Here is a 15,493-nt window from a genome sequence, read left to right on the forward strand (position 1 = left end):
AGTTTGAAGTAAAGGAATGGTTGAGAAACCATGAAAATTTTCGCAAGTCTGATACTCGAAACCAATAACTACAAAGGCCTAGGGGAAAAATACACATACCGTTGTAATCGGGCGAGTTTCTGCTTTCAGATACAACAGGAATTTCTCGAGTTCGTCAATGCGTTCGCGAGATATGGGAGTTTGAAGTTAAGGAATGGTTGAGAAACCATCAAAATTTTCGCAATTCTGATACTCGAAACCAATAACTACAATGGCCTAGTGCAAAAATACACATACCGCTGTAACCAGGCGAGTTTCTGCTTTCAGATGCAATAGGAAATTCTCGAGTTCGTCAATCCGTTCGCGAGATATGGAAGTGTGAAGTTAAGGAATGGTTGAGAAACCATCAAAATTTTCGCAAGTCTGATACTCAAAACCAACAACTGGAATGCCCCAGAGGAAAAGTACACATACCATTGTAATCGGGCGAGTTTCTGCTTTCAGATGCAATAGGAAATTCTCGAGTTCGTCAATCCGTTCGCGAGATATGGGAGTTTGAAGTAAAGGAATGGTTGAGAAACCATCAAAATTTTCGCAAGTCTGATACTCGAAACCAATAACTACAAAGGCCTAGGGGAAAAGTACACATACCGTTGTAATCGGGCGAGTTTCTGCTTTCAGATACAACAGGAATTTCTCGAGTTCGTCAATGCGTTCGCGAGATATGGGAGTTTGAAGTTAAGGAATGGTTGAGAAACCATCAAAATTTTCGCAATTCTGATACTCGAAACCAATAACTACAATGGCCTAGGGCAAAAATACACATACCGTTGTAATCAGGCGAGTTTCTGCTTTCAGATGCAATAGGAAATTCTCGAGTTCGTCAATCCGTTCGCGAGATATGGAAGTGTGAAGTTAAGGAATGGTTGAGAAATCATCAAAATTTTCGCAAGTCTGATACTCGAATCCAATAACTACTATGGCCTAGGGGAAAAGTACACACACCGTTGTAATCGGGCGAGTTTCTGCTTTCAGATGCAATAGGAAATTCTCGAGTTCGTCAATCCGTTCGCGAGATATGGGAGTTTGAAGTTAAGGAATGGTTGAGAAACCATCAAAATTTTCGCAAGTCTGATACTCGAAACCAATAACTACAAAGGCCTAGGGGAAAAATACACATACCGTTGTAATCGGGCGAGATTCTACTTCCACATGCAACAGGAATTTCTCCAGTTCGTCAATCCGTTCGCGAGATATGGGAGCTTGAAGTTAAGGAATGGTTGAGAAACCATCAAAATTTTCGCTGGTCTGATACTCGAAACCAATAACTGGAATGGCCTAGGGGAAAAGAACACACACCATTGTAATCGGGCGAGTTTCTACTTCCACATCCAACAGGAATTTCTCGAGTTCGTCAAACCGTTCGCGAGATATGCGAGTTTGAAGTTAAGGAATGGTTGAGAAACCATCAAAATTTTCGGTGGTCTGATACTCGAAGCCAATAAGTACAATGGCCTAGGGGAAAAATACACATACCGTTGTAATCGGGCGAGTTTCTACTTTCATATGCGACAGGAATTTCTCGAGTTCGTCAATCCGTTCGCGAGATATGGGAGTTTGAAGTTAAGGAATGCTTGAGAAACCATCAAAATTTTCGCTGGTTTGATACTCGAAACCAATAACAGGAATGGCCTAGGGGAAAAGTACACACACCATTGTAATCGGGCGAGTTTCTACTTTCAGATACAACAGGAATTTCTCGAGTTCGTCAGTCCGTTCGCGAGATATGGCAGTTTGAAGTTAAGGAATGGTTGAGAAACCATCAAAATTTTCGCAATTCTGATACTCGAAACCAATAACTACAAAGGCCTGGGGGGAAAATACACATACCGTTGTAATCTGGCGACATTCTATTTTCACATGCAACAGGAATTTCTCGAGTTCGTCAATCCGTTCGCGAGATATGGGAGATTGAAGTTAAGGAATGGTTGAGAAACCATCAAAATTTTCGCTGGTCTGATACTCGAAACCAATAACTGGAATGGCCTAGGGGAAAAGTACACACACTATTGTAATCGGGCGAGTTTCTACTTTCAGATGGAACAGGAATTTCTCGATTTAGTCAATCCGTTCGCGAGATATGGGAGTTTGAAGTTAAGGAATGGTTGAGAAACCATCAAGATTTTCGCAATTCTGATACTCGAAACCTATAACTACAATGGCCTAGGTCAAAAATACACATACCGTTGTAATCAGGCGAGTTTCTGCTTTCAGATGCAATAGGAAATTCTCGAGTTCGTCAATCCGTTCGCGAGATATGGAAGTGTGAAGTTAAGGAATGGTTGAGAAACCATCAAAATTTTCGCAAGTCTGATACTCAAAACCAACAACTGGAATGGCCCAGAGGAAAAGTACACATACCATTGTAATCGGGCGAGTTTCTGCTTTCAGATGCAATAGGAAATTCTCGAGATCGTCAATCCGTTCGCGAGATATGGGAGTTTGAAGTTAAGGAATGGTTGAGAAACCATCAAAATTTTCGCAAGTCTGATACTCGAAACCAATAACTACAAAGGCCTAGGGGAAAAATACACATACCGTTGTAATCGGGCGAGTTTCTACTTCCACATGCAACAGGAATTTCTCGAGTTCGTCAATCCGTTCGCGAGATATGGGAGCTTGAAGTTAAGGAATGGTTGAGAAACCATCAAAATTTTCGCTGGTCTGATACTCGAAACCAATAACTGCAATGGCCTAGGGGAAAAGTACGCATACCATTGTAATCGGGCGAGTTTCTACTTTCAGATGCAACAGGAAGTTCTCGAGTTCGTCAATCCGTTCGCGACAAATGGGAGTTTGAACTTAAGGAATGGTTGAGAAACCATCAAAATTTTCGCATGTCTGAGACTCGAAACCAATAACTACAAATGCCTAGGGGAAAAATACACATACCGTTGTAATCGGGCGAGATTCTACTTTCACACGCAACAGGAATTTCTCGAGTTCGTCAATCCGTTCGCTAGATATGGGAGTTTGAAGTTAAGGAATGGTTGAGAAACCATCAAAATTTTCGCAAGTCTGTTACTCGAAACCAATAACTACAAATGTCTAGGGGAAAAAGACACATACCATTGTAATCGGGCGAGCTTCTACTTCCAGATACAACAGGAATTTCACGAGTTCGTCAATGCGTTCGCGAGATATGGGAGTTTGAAGTTAAGGAATGGTTGAGAAATCTTCAAAATTTTCGCAAGTCTGATACTCGAATCCAATAACTACTATTGCCTAGGGCAAAAATACACATACCGTTGTAATCGGGCGAGTTTCTGCTTTCAGGTGCAATAGGAAATTATCGAGTTCTTCAATCCGTTCGCGAGATATGGAAGTGTGAAAATAAGGCATGGTTGAGAAACCATCAAAATTTTCGCTGGTCTGATACTCGAAACCAATAACTGGAATGGCCTAGGGGAAAAGTGCACACACCATTGTAATCGGGCGAGTTTCTGCTTTCAGATGCAATAGGAAATTCTCGAGATCGTCAATCCGTTCGCGAGATATGGGAGTTTGAAGTTAAGGAATGGTTGAGACCCATCAAAATTTTCGCAAGTCTGATACTCGAAACCAATAACTACAAAGGCCTAGGGGAAAAATACACATACCGTTGTAATCGGGCGAGTTTCTACTTCCACATGCAACAGGAATTTCTCGAGTTCGTCAATCCGTTCGCGAGATATGGGAGCTTGAAGTTAAGGAATGGTTGAGAAACCATCAAAATTTTCGCTGGTCTGATACTCGAAACCAATAACTGCAATGGCCTAGGGGAAAAGTACGCATACCATTGTAATCGGGCGAGTTTCTACTTTCAGATGCAACAGGAAGTTCTCGAGTTCGTCAATCCGTTCGCGACAAATGGGAGTTTGAACTTAAGGAATGGTTGAGAAACCATCAAAATTTTCGGATGTCTGAGACTCGAAACCAATAACTACAAATGCCTAGGGGAAAAATACACATACCGTTGTAATCGGGCGAGATTCTACTTTCACACGCAACAGGAATTTCTCGAGTTCGTCAATCCGTTCGCTAGATATGGGAGTTTGAAGTTAAGGAATGGTTGAGAAACCATCAAAATTTTCGCAAGTCTGTTACTCGAAACCAATAACTACAAATGTCTAGGGGAAAAAGACACATACCATTGTAATCGGGCGAGCTTCTACTTCCAGATACAACAGGAATTTCACGAGTTCGTCAATGCGTTCGCGAGATATGGGAGTTTGAAGTTAAGGAATGGTTGAGAAATCTTCAAAATTTTCGCAAGTCTGATACTCGAATCCAATAACTACTATTGCCTAGGGCAAAAATACACATACCGTTGTAATCGGGCGAGTTTCTGCTTTCAGGTGCAATAGGAAATTATCGAGTTCTTCAATCCGTTCGCGAGATATGGAAGTGTGAAAATAAGGCATGGTTGAGAAACCATCAAAATTTTCGCTGGTCTGATACTCGAAACCAATAACTGGAATGGCCTAGGGGAAAAGTGCACACACCATTGTAATCGGGCGAGTTTCTACTTTCAGATGCAACTGGAATTTCTCGAGTTCGTCTATCCGTTCGCGAGATATGGGAGTTTGAAGTTAAGGCATGGTTGAGAAACCATCAAAATTTTCGCAATTCTGATACTCGAAACCAATAACTACAATCGCCTAGGGGAAAAATACACATACCGTTGTAATCGGGCGAGTTTCTGCTTTCAGATGCAATAGGAAATTCTCGAGTTCGTCAATCCGTTCGCGAGATATGGAAGTGTGAAGTTAAGGAATGGTTGAGAAACCATCAAAATTTTCGCTGGTCTGATACTCGAAACCAATAACTGGAATGGCCTAGGGGAAAAGTACACACATCGTTGTATTCGGGCGAGTTTCTGCTTTCAGATACAACAGGAATTTCTCGAGTTCGTCAATGCGTTCGCGAGGTATGGGAGTTTGAAGTTAAGGAATGGTTGAGAAACCATCAAAATTTTCGCAATTCTGATACTCGAAACCAATAACTACAATCGCCTAGGGGAAAAATACACATACCGTTGTAATCGGGCGAGTTTCTGCTTTCAGATGCAATAGGAAATTCTCGAGTTCGTCAATCCGTTCGCGAGATATGGAAGTGTGAAGTTAAGGAATGGTTGAGAAACCATCAAAATTTTCGCTGGTCTGATACTCGAAACCAATAACTGGAATGGCCTAGGGGGAAAGTACACACACCATTGTAATCGGGCGAGCTTCTACTTCCACATGCAACAGGAATTTCTCGAGTTCGTCAATCCGTTCGCGTGGATATGGGAGTTTGAAGTTAAGGAATGGTTGAGAAACCATCAAAATTTTCGCAATTCTGATGCTAGAAACGAATAACTGGAATGGCCTAGGGGAAAAGTAAACATACCATTGTAATCGGGCGAGTTTCTACTTTCAGATGCAACAGGAATTTCTCGAGTTCGTCAATCCGTTCGCGAGAAATGGGAGTTTGAAGTTAAGGAATTGTTGAGAAACCATCAAAATTTTCGCTGGTCTGATACTCGATACCAATAACTGGAATGGCCTAGGGGAAAAGTACACACACCATTGTCTTCGGGCGAGTTTCTGCTTTCAGATACAACAGGAATTTCTCGAGTTCGTCAATGCGTTCGCGAGATATGGGAATTTGAAGTTAAGGAATGGTTGAGAAACCATCAAAATTTTCGCAATTCTGATACTCGAAACCAATAACTACAATGGCCTAGGGCAAAAATACACATACCGTTGTAATCAGGCGAGTTTCTGCTTTCAGATGCAATAGGAAATTCTCGAGTTCGTCAATCCGTTCGCGAGATATGGAAGTGTGAAATTAAGGAATGGTTGAGAAACTATCAAAATTTTCGCAAGTCTGATACTCAAAACCAACAACTGGAATGGCCCAGAGGAAAAGTACACATACCATTGTAATCGGGCGAGTTTCTGCTTTCAGATGCAATAGGAAATTCTCGAGTTCGTCAATCCGTTCGCGAGATATGGGAGTTTGAAGTTAAGGAATGGTTGAGAAACCATCAAAATTTTCGCAATTCTGATACTCGAAACCAATAAATACAATGGCCTAGGGCAAAAATACACATACCGTTGTAATCAGGCGAGTTTCTGCTTTCAGATGCAATAGGAAATTCTCGAGTTCGTCAATCCGTTCGCGAGATATGGAAGTGTGAAGTTAAGGAATGGTTGAGAAATCATCAAAATTTTCGCAAGTCTGATACTCGAAACCAATAACTACAAAGGCCTAGGGGAAAAATACACATACCGTTGTAATCGGGCGAGATTCTACTTCCACATGCAACAGGAATTTCTCGAGTTCGTCAATCCGGTCGCGAGATATGGGAGCTCGAAGTTAAGGAATGGTTTAGAAACCATCAAAATTTTCGCTGGTCTGATACTCGAAACCAATAACTGCAATGGCCTAGGGGAAAAGTACACACACCACTGTATTCGGGCGAGTTTCTGCTTTCAGATGCAATAGGAACTTCTCGAGTTCGTCAATCCGTTCGCGAGATATGGGAGCTTTAAGGTAAGGAATGGATGAGAAACCATCAAAATTTTCGCTGGTCTGATACTCGAAACCAATAACTGCAATGGCCTAGGGGAAAAGTACACACACCATTGTATTCGGGCGAGTTTCTGCTTTCAGATGCAATAGGAATTTCTCGAGTTCGTCAATCCGTTCGCGAGATATGGGAGTTTGAAGTTAAGGAATGGTTGAGAAACCATCAAAATTTTCGCAATTCTGATACTCGAAACCAATAACTACAATGGCCTAGGGCAAAAATACACATAACGTTGTAATCAGGCGAGTTTCTGCTTTCAGATGCAATAGGAAATTCTCGAGTTCGTCAATCCGTTCGCGAGATATGGGAGTTTGAAGTAAAGGAATGGTTGAGAAACCATGAAAATTTTCGCAAGTCTGATACTCGAAACCAATAACTACAAAGGCCTAGGGGAAAAATACACATACCGTTGTAATCGGGCGAGTTTCTGCTTTCAGATACAACAGGAATTTCTCGAGTTCGTCAATGCGTTCGCGAGATATGGGAGTTTGAAGTTAAGGAATGGTTGAGAAACCATCAAAATTTTCGCAATTCTGATACTCGAAACCAATAACTACAATGGCCTAGTGCAAAAATACACATACCGCTGTAACCAGGCGAGTTTCTGCTTTCAGATGCAATAGGAAATTCTCGAGTTCGTCAATCCGTTCGCGAGATATGGAAGTGTGAAGTTAAGGAATGGTTGAGAAACCATCAAAATTTTCGCAAGTCTGATACTCAAAACCAACAACTGGAATGCCCCAGAGGAAAAGTACACATACCATTGTAATCGGGCGAGTTTCTGCTTTCAGATGCAATAGGAAATTCTCGAGTTCGTCAATCCGTTCGCGAGATATGGGAGTTTGAAGTAAAGGAATGGTTGAGAAACCATCAAAATTTTCGCAAGTCTGATACTCGAAACCAATAACTACAAAGGCCTAGGGGAAAAGTACACATACCGTTGTAATCGGGCGAGTTTCTGCTTTCAGATACAACAGGAATTTCTCGAGTTCGTCAATGCGTTCGCGAGATATGGGAGTTTGAAGTTAAGGAATGGTTGAGAAACCATCAAAATTTTCGCAATTCTGATACTCGAAACCAATAACTACAATGGCCTAGGGCAAAAATACACATACCGTTGTAATCAGGCGAGTTTCTGCTTTCAGATGCAATAGGAAATTCTCGAGTTCGTCAATCCGTTCGCGAGATATGGAAGTGTGAAGTTAAGGAATGGTTGAGAAATCATCAAAATTTTCGCAAGTCTGATACTCGAATCCAATAACTACTATGGCCTAGGGGAAAAGTACACACACCGTTGTAATCGGGCGAGTTTCTGCTTTCAGATGCAATAGGAAATTCTCGAGTTCGTCAATCCGTTCGCGAGATATGGGAGTTTGAAGTTAAGGAATGGTTGAGAAACCATCAAAATTTTCGCAAGTCTGATACTCGAAACCAATAACTACAAAGGCCTAGGGGAAAAATACACATACCGTTGTAATCGGGCGAGATTCTACTTCCACATGCAACAGGAATTTCTCCAGTTCGTCAATCCGTTCGCGAGATATGGGAGCTTGAAGTTAAGGAATGGTTGAGAAACCATCAAAATTTTCGCTGGTCTGATACTCGAAACCAATAACTGGAATGGCCTAGGGGAAAAGAACACACACCATTGTAATCGGGCGAGTTTCTACTTCCACATCCAACAGGAATTTCTCGAGTTCGTCAAACCGTTCGCGAGATATGCGAGTTTGAAGTTAAGGAATGGTTGAGAAACCATCAAAATTTTCGGTGGTCTGATACTCGAAGCCAATAAGTACAATGGCCTAGGGGAAAAATACACATACCGTTGTAATCGGGCGAGTTTCTACTTTCATATGCGACAGGAATTTCTCGAGTTCGTCAATCCGTTCGCGAGATATGGGAGTTTGAAGTTAAGGAATGCTTGAGAAACCATCAAAATTTTCGCTGGTTTGATACTCGAAACCAATAACAGGAATGGCCTAGGGGAAAAGTACACACACCATTGTAATCGGGCGAGTTTCTACTTTCAGATACAACAGGAATTTCTCGAGTTCGTCAGTCCGTTCGCGAGATATGGCAGTTTGAAGTTAAGGAATGGTTGAGAAACCATCAAAATTTTCGCAATTCTGATACTCGAAACCAATAACTACAAAGGCCTGGGGGGAAAATACACATACCGTTGTAATCTGGCGACATTCTATTTTCACATGCAACAGGAATTTCTCGAGTTCGTCAATCCGTTCGCGAGATATGGGAGATTGAAGTTAAGGAATGGTTGAGAAACCATCAAAATTTTCGCTGGTCTGATACTCGAAACCAATAACTGGAATGGCCTAGGGGAAAAGTACACACACTATTGTAATCGGGCGAGTTTCTACTTTCAGATGGAACAGGAATTTCTCGATTTAGTCAATCCGTTCGCGAGATATGGGAGTTTGAAGTTAAGGAATGGTTGAGAAACCATCAAGATTTTCGCAATTCTGATACTCGAAACCTATAACTACAATGGCCTAGGTCAAAAATACACATACCGTTGTAATCAGGCGAGTTTCTGCTTTCAGATGCAATAGGAAATTCTCGAGTTCGTCAATCCGTTCGCGAGATATGGAAGTGTGAAGTTAAGGAATGGTTGAGAAACCATCAAAATTTTCGCAAGTCTGATACTCAAAACCAACAACTGGAATGGCCCAGAGGAAAAGTACACATACCATTGTAATCGGGCGAGTTTCTGCTTTCAGATGCAATAGGAAATTCTCGAGATCGTCAATCCGTTCGCGAGATATGGGAGTTTGAAGTTAAGGAATGGTTGAGAAACCATCAAAATTTTCGCAAGTCTGATACTCGAAACCAATAACTACAAAGGCCTAGGGGAAAAATACACATACCGTTGTAATCGGGCGAGTTTCTACTTCCACATGCAACAGGAATTTCTCGAGTTCGTCAATCCGTTCGCGAGATATGGGAGCTTGAAGTTAAGGAATGGTTGAGAAACCATCAAAATTTTCGCTGGTCTGATACTCGAAACCAATAACTGCAATGGCCTAGGGGAAAAGTACGCATACCATTGTAATCGGGCGAGTTTCTACTTTCAGATGCAACAGGAAGTTCTCGAGTTCGTCAATCCGTTCGCGACAAATGGGAGTTTGAACTTAAGGAATGGTTGAGAAACCATCAAAATTTTCGCATGTCTGAGACTCGAAACCAATAACTACAAATGCCTAGGGGAAAAATACACATACCGTTGTAATCGGGCGAGATTCTACTTTCACACGCAACAGGAATTTCTCGAGTTCGTCAATCCGTTCGCTAGATATGGGAGTTTGAAGTTAAGGAATGGTTGAGAAACCATCAAAATTTTCGCAAGTCTGTTACTCGAAACCAATAACTACAAATGTCTAGGGGAAAAAGACACATACCATTGTAATCGGGCGAGCTTCTACTTCCAGATACAACAGGAATTTCACGAGTTCGTCAATGCGTTCGCGAGATATGGGAGTTTGAAGTTAAGGAATGGTTGAGAAATCTTCAAAATTTTCGCAAGTCTGATACTCGAATCCAATAACTACTATTGCCTAGGGCAAAAATACACATACCGTTGTAATCGGGCGAGTTTCTGCTTTCAGGTGCAATAGGAAATTATCGAGTTCTTCAATCCGTTCGCGAGATATGGAAGTGTGAAAATAAGGCATGGTTGAGAAACCATCAAAATTTTCGCTGGTCTGATACTCGAAACCAATAACTGGAATGGCCTAGGGGAAAAGTGCACACACCATTGTAATCGGGCGAGTTTCTGCTTTCAGATGCAATAGGAAATTCTCGAGATCGTCAATCCGTTCGCGAGATATGGGAGTTTGAAGTTAAGGAATGGTTGAGAAACCATCAAAATTTTCGCAAGTCTGATACTCGAAACCAATAACTACAAAGGCCTAGGGGAAAAATACACATACCGTTGTAATCGGGCGAGTTTCTACTTCCACATGCAACAGGAATTTCTCGAGTTCGTCAATCCGTTCGCGAGATATGGGAGCTTGAAGTTAAGGAATGGTTGAGAAACCATCAAAATTTTCGCTGGTCTGATACTCGAAACCAATAACTGCAATGGCCTAGGGGAAAAGTACGCATACCATTGTAATCGGGCGAGTTTCTACTTTCAGATGCAACAGGAAGTTCTCGAGTTCGTCAATCCGTTCGCGACAAATGGGAGTTTGAACTTAAGGAATGGTTGAGAAACCATCAAAATTTTCGCATGTCTGAGACTCGAAACCAATAACTACAAATGCCTAGGGGAAAAATACACATACCGTTGTAATCGGGCGAGATTCTACTTTCACACGCAACAGGAATTTCTCGAGTTCGTCAATCCGTTCGCTAGATATGGGAGTTTGAAGTTAAGGAATGGTTGAGAAACCATCAAAATTTTCGCAAGTCTGTTACTCGAAACCAATAACTACAAATGTCTAGGGGAAAAAGACACATACCATTGTAATCGGGCGAGCTTCTACTTCCAGATACAACAGGAATTTCACGAGTTCGTCAATGCGTTCGCGAGATATGGGAGTTTGAAGTTAAGGAATGGTTGAGAAATCTTCAAAATTTTCGCAAGTCTGATACTCGAATCCAATAACTACTATTGCATAGGGCAAAAATACACATACCGTTGTAATCGGGCGAGTTTCTGCTTTCAGGTGCAATAGGAAATTATCGAGTTCTTCAATCCGTTCGCGAGATATGGAAGTGTGAAAATAAGGCATGGTTGAGAAACCATCAAAATTTTCGCTGGTCTGATACTCGAAACCAATAACTGGAATGGCCTAGGGGAAAAGTGCACACACCATTGTAATCGGGCGAGTTTCTACTTTCAGATGCAACTGGAATTTCTCGAGTTCGTCTATCCGTTCGCGAGATATGGGAGTTTGAAGTTAAGGCATGGTTGAGAAACCATCAAAATTTTCGCTGGTTTGATACTCGAAACCAATAACTGGAATGGCCTAGGAGAATAGTACACACACCATTGTAATCGGGCGAGTTTCTACTTTCAGATACAACAGGAATTTCTCGAGTTCGTCAATCCGTTCGCGAGATATGGGAGTTTGAATATAAGGAATGGTTGAGAAACCATCAAAATTTTCGCAAGTCTGATACTCGAAACCAATAACTACAAAGGCCTGGGGGGAAAATACACATACCGTTGTAATCGGGCGTCATTCTATTTTCACATGCAACAGGAATTTCTCGAGTTCGTCAATCCGTTCGCGAGATATGGGAGTTTGAAGTTAAGGAATGGTTGAGAAACCATCAAAATTTTCGCTGGTCTGATACTCGAAACCAATAACTGGAATGGCCTAGGGGAAAAGTGCACACACCACTGTAATCGGGCGAGTTTCTACTTTCAGATGGAACTGGAAATTCTCGAGTTCGTCTATCCGTTCGCGAGATATGGGAGTTTGAAGTTAAGGAATGGTTGAGAACCCATCAGAATTTTCGCAAGTCTGATACTCGAAAACAATAACTACAAAGGCCTAGGGGAAAAATACACATACCGTTGTAATCGCGCGACTTTCTTTTTTCACATGCTACAGGAATTTCTCGAGTTCGTCAATCCGTTCGCGAGATATGGGAGTTTGAATTTAAGGAATGGTTGAGAAACCATCAAAATTTTCGCTGGTCTGATACTCGAAACCAGTAACTGGAATGGCCTAGGGGAAAAGTACACACAGCATTGTAATCCGGCGAGTTTCTACTTTCAGATACAACAGGAATTTCTCGAGTTCGTCAATGCGTTCGCGAGATATGGGAGATTGAAGTTAAGGAATGGTTGAAAAACCATCAAAATTTTCGCAAGTCTGATACTCGAAACCAATAACTACTATGGCCTAGGGCAAAAATACACATACCGTTTTAATCGGGCGAGTTTCTACTTTCAGATGCAACAGGAATTTCTCGAGTTCGTCAATCCATTCGCGAGATATGGGAGTTTGAAGTTAAGGAATGGTTGAGAAACCATCAAAATTTTCGCAAGTCTGATACTGGAAACCAATAACTACAAAGGCCTAGGGGAAAAATTCACATACCGTTGTAATCGGGCGATGTTCTACTTTCACATGCAACAGGAATTTCTCGCATTCGTCTATCCGTTCGCCAGATATGGAAGTGTGAAAATAAGGAATGTTTGAGAAACCATCAAAATTTTCGCAAGTCTGATATTCGAAGCCAATAACTACAATGGCCTATGGGAAAATACACATACCGTTGTAATCGGGCGAGTTTCTACTTTCAGATGCAACAGGAATTTCTCGAGTTCGTCAATCCGTTCGCGATATATGGGAGTTTGAAGTTAAGGAATGGTTGAGAAATCATCAAAATTTTCGCAAGTCTGATACTCGAATCCAATAACTACTCTTGCCTAGGGCAAAAATACACATGCCGTTGTAATCGTGCGAGTTTCTACTATCAGATGCAATAGGAAATTCTCGAGTTCGTCAATCCGCTCGCGAGATATGGGAGTTTGAAGTTAAGGAATGGTAGAGAAACCATCAAAATTTTCGCTGGTTTGATACTCGAAACCAATAACTGGAATGCCCTAGGGGAAAAGTACACACACCATTGTAATCGGGCGAGTTTCTACTTTCAGATACAACAGGAATTTCTCGAGTTCGTCAATCCGTTCGCGAGATATGGGAGTTTGAAGTTAAGGAATGGTTGAGAAACCATCAAAATTTTCGCAAGTCTGATACTCGAAACCAATAACTACAAAAGCCTGGGGGGAAAATACACATACCGTTGTAATCGGGCGACATTCTATTTTCACATGCAACAGGAATTTCTCGAGTTCGTCAATCCGTTCGCGAGATATGGGTGTTTGAAGTTAAGGAATGGTTGAGAAACCATCAAAATTTTCGCTGGTCTGATACTCCAAACCAATAACTGGAATGGCCTAGGGGAAAAGTTCACACACCATTGTAATCGGGCGAGTTTCTACTTTCAGATGCAATAGGAAATTCTCGACTTCGTCAATCCGTTCGCGAGATATGGGCGTTTGAAGTTAAGGAATGGTTGAGAAACAATCAAAATTTTCGCAAGTCTGATACTCGAAACCAATAACTGGATTGGCCTAGGGGAAAAGTACACACACCATTGTGATCGGGCCAGTTTCTACTTTCAGGTGCAACAGGAATTTCTCGAGTTCGTCAATCGGATCGCGAGGTATGGGAGTTTGAAGTTAAGGAATGGTTGTGAATCCAACAAAATTTTCGCAAGTCTGAGAATCGAAACCAATAACTACAATGGCCTAGGGGAAAAATACACATAGCGTTGTAATCTGGCGAGTTTCTACTTTCAGATGCAATAGGAAATTCTCGAGTTCGTCAATCCGTTCGCGAGATATGGAAGTGTGAAGTTAAGGAATGGTTGAGAAATCATCAAAATTTTCGCAAGTCTGATACTCGAATCCAATAACTACTATGGCCTAGGGGAAAAGTACACACACCGTTGTAATCGGGCGAGTTTCTGCTTTCAGATGCAATAGGAAATTCTCGAGTTCGTCAATCCGTTCGCGAGAAATGGGAGTTTGAAGTTAAGGAATGGTTGAGAAACCATCAAAATTTTCGCAAGTCTGAGACTCGAAACCAATAACTACATATGCCTAGGGGAAAAATACACATACCTTTGTAATCGGGCGAGATTCTACTCTCACATGCAATAGGATTTTCTCGAGTTCGTCACTCCGTTCGCGAGATATGGGAGTTTGAATTTAAGGAATGGTTGAGAAACCATCAAAATTTTCGCTGGTCTGATACTCGAAACCAATAACTGGAATGGCCTAGGGGAAAAGTACACACACCATTGTAATCGGGCGAGTTTCTACTTTCAGATGCAACAGGAATTTCTCGAGTTCGTCAATCCGTTCGCGAGATATGGGAGTTTGAAGTTAAGGAATGGTTGAGAAACCATCAAAATTTTCGCAAGTCTGATACTCGAAGCCAATAACTACAATGGCCTAGGGGAAAAATACACATAGCGTTGTAATCGGGCGAGTTTCTACTTTCAGATGCAACAGGAATTTCTCGAGTTCGTCAATCCGTTCGCGAGATATGGGAGTTTGAAGTTAAGGAATGGTTGAGAAACCATCAAAATTTTCGCAATTCTGATACTGGAAACCAATAACTACAAAGGCCCAGGGGAAAAATTCACATACCGTTGTAATCGGGCGATGTTCTACTTTCACATGCAACAGGAATTTCTCGCATTCGTCTATCCGTTCGCCAGATATGGAAGTGTGAAAATAAGGAATGTTTGAGAAACCATCAAAATTTTCGCAAGTCTGATATTCGAAGCCAATAACTACAATGGCCTATGGGAAAAATACACATACCGTTGTAATCGGGCGAGTTTCTACTTTCAGATGCAACAGGAATTTCTCGAGTTCGTGAATCCGTTCGTGAGATATGGGAGTTTGAAGTTAAGGAATGGTTGGGAAACCATCAAAATTTTCGCAAGTCTGATACTCGAAACCAATAACTACGGATGTCTAGGGGAAAAATACACATACCGTTGTAATCGGGCGAGTTTCTACTTTCAGATGCAACAGGAATTTCTCGAGTTCGTCAATCCGTTCGCGAGATATGGGAGTTTGATGTTAAGGAATGGTTGAGAAATCATCAAAATTTTCGCAAGTCTGATACTCGAATCCAATAACTACTCTTGCCTAGGGCAGAAATACACATGCCGTTGTAATCGTGCGAGTTTCTGCTTTCAGATGCAATAGGAAATTCTCGAGTTCGTCAATCCGCTCGCGAGATATGGGAGTTTGAAGTTAAGGAATGGTAGAGAAACCATCAAAATTTTCGCTGGTTTGATACTCGAAACCAATAACTGGAATGGCGTAGGGGAAAAGTACAC

Source organism: Ptiloglossa arizonensis, unplaced genomic scaffold (assembly GCF_051014685.1).
Source record: "Ptiloglossa arizonensis isolate GNS036 unplaced genomic scaffold, iyPtiAriz1_principal scaffold0020, whole genome shotgun sequence".
In the NCBI taxonomy this organism is placed as follows: Eukaryota; Metazoa; Arthropoda; class Insecta; order Hymenoptera; family Colletidae; genus Ptiloglossa; species Ptiloglossa arizonensis.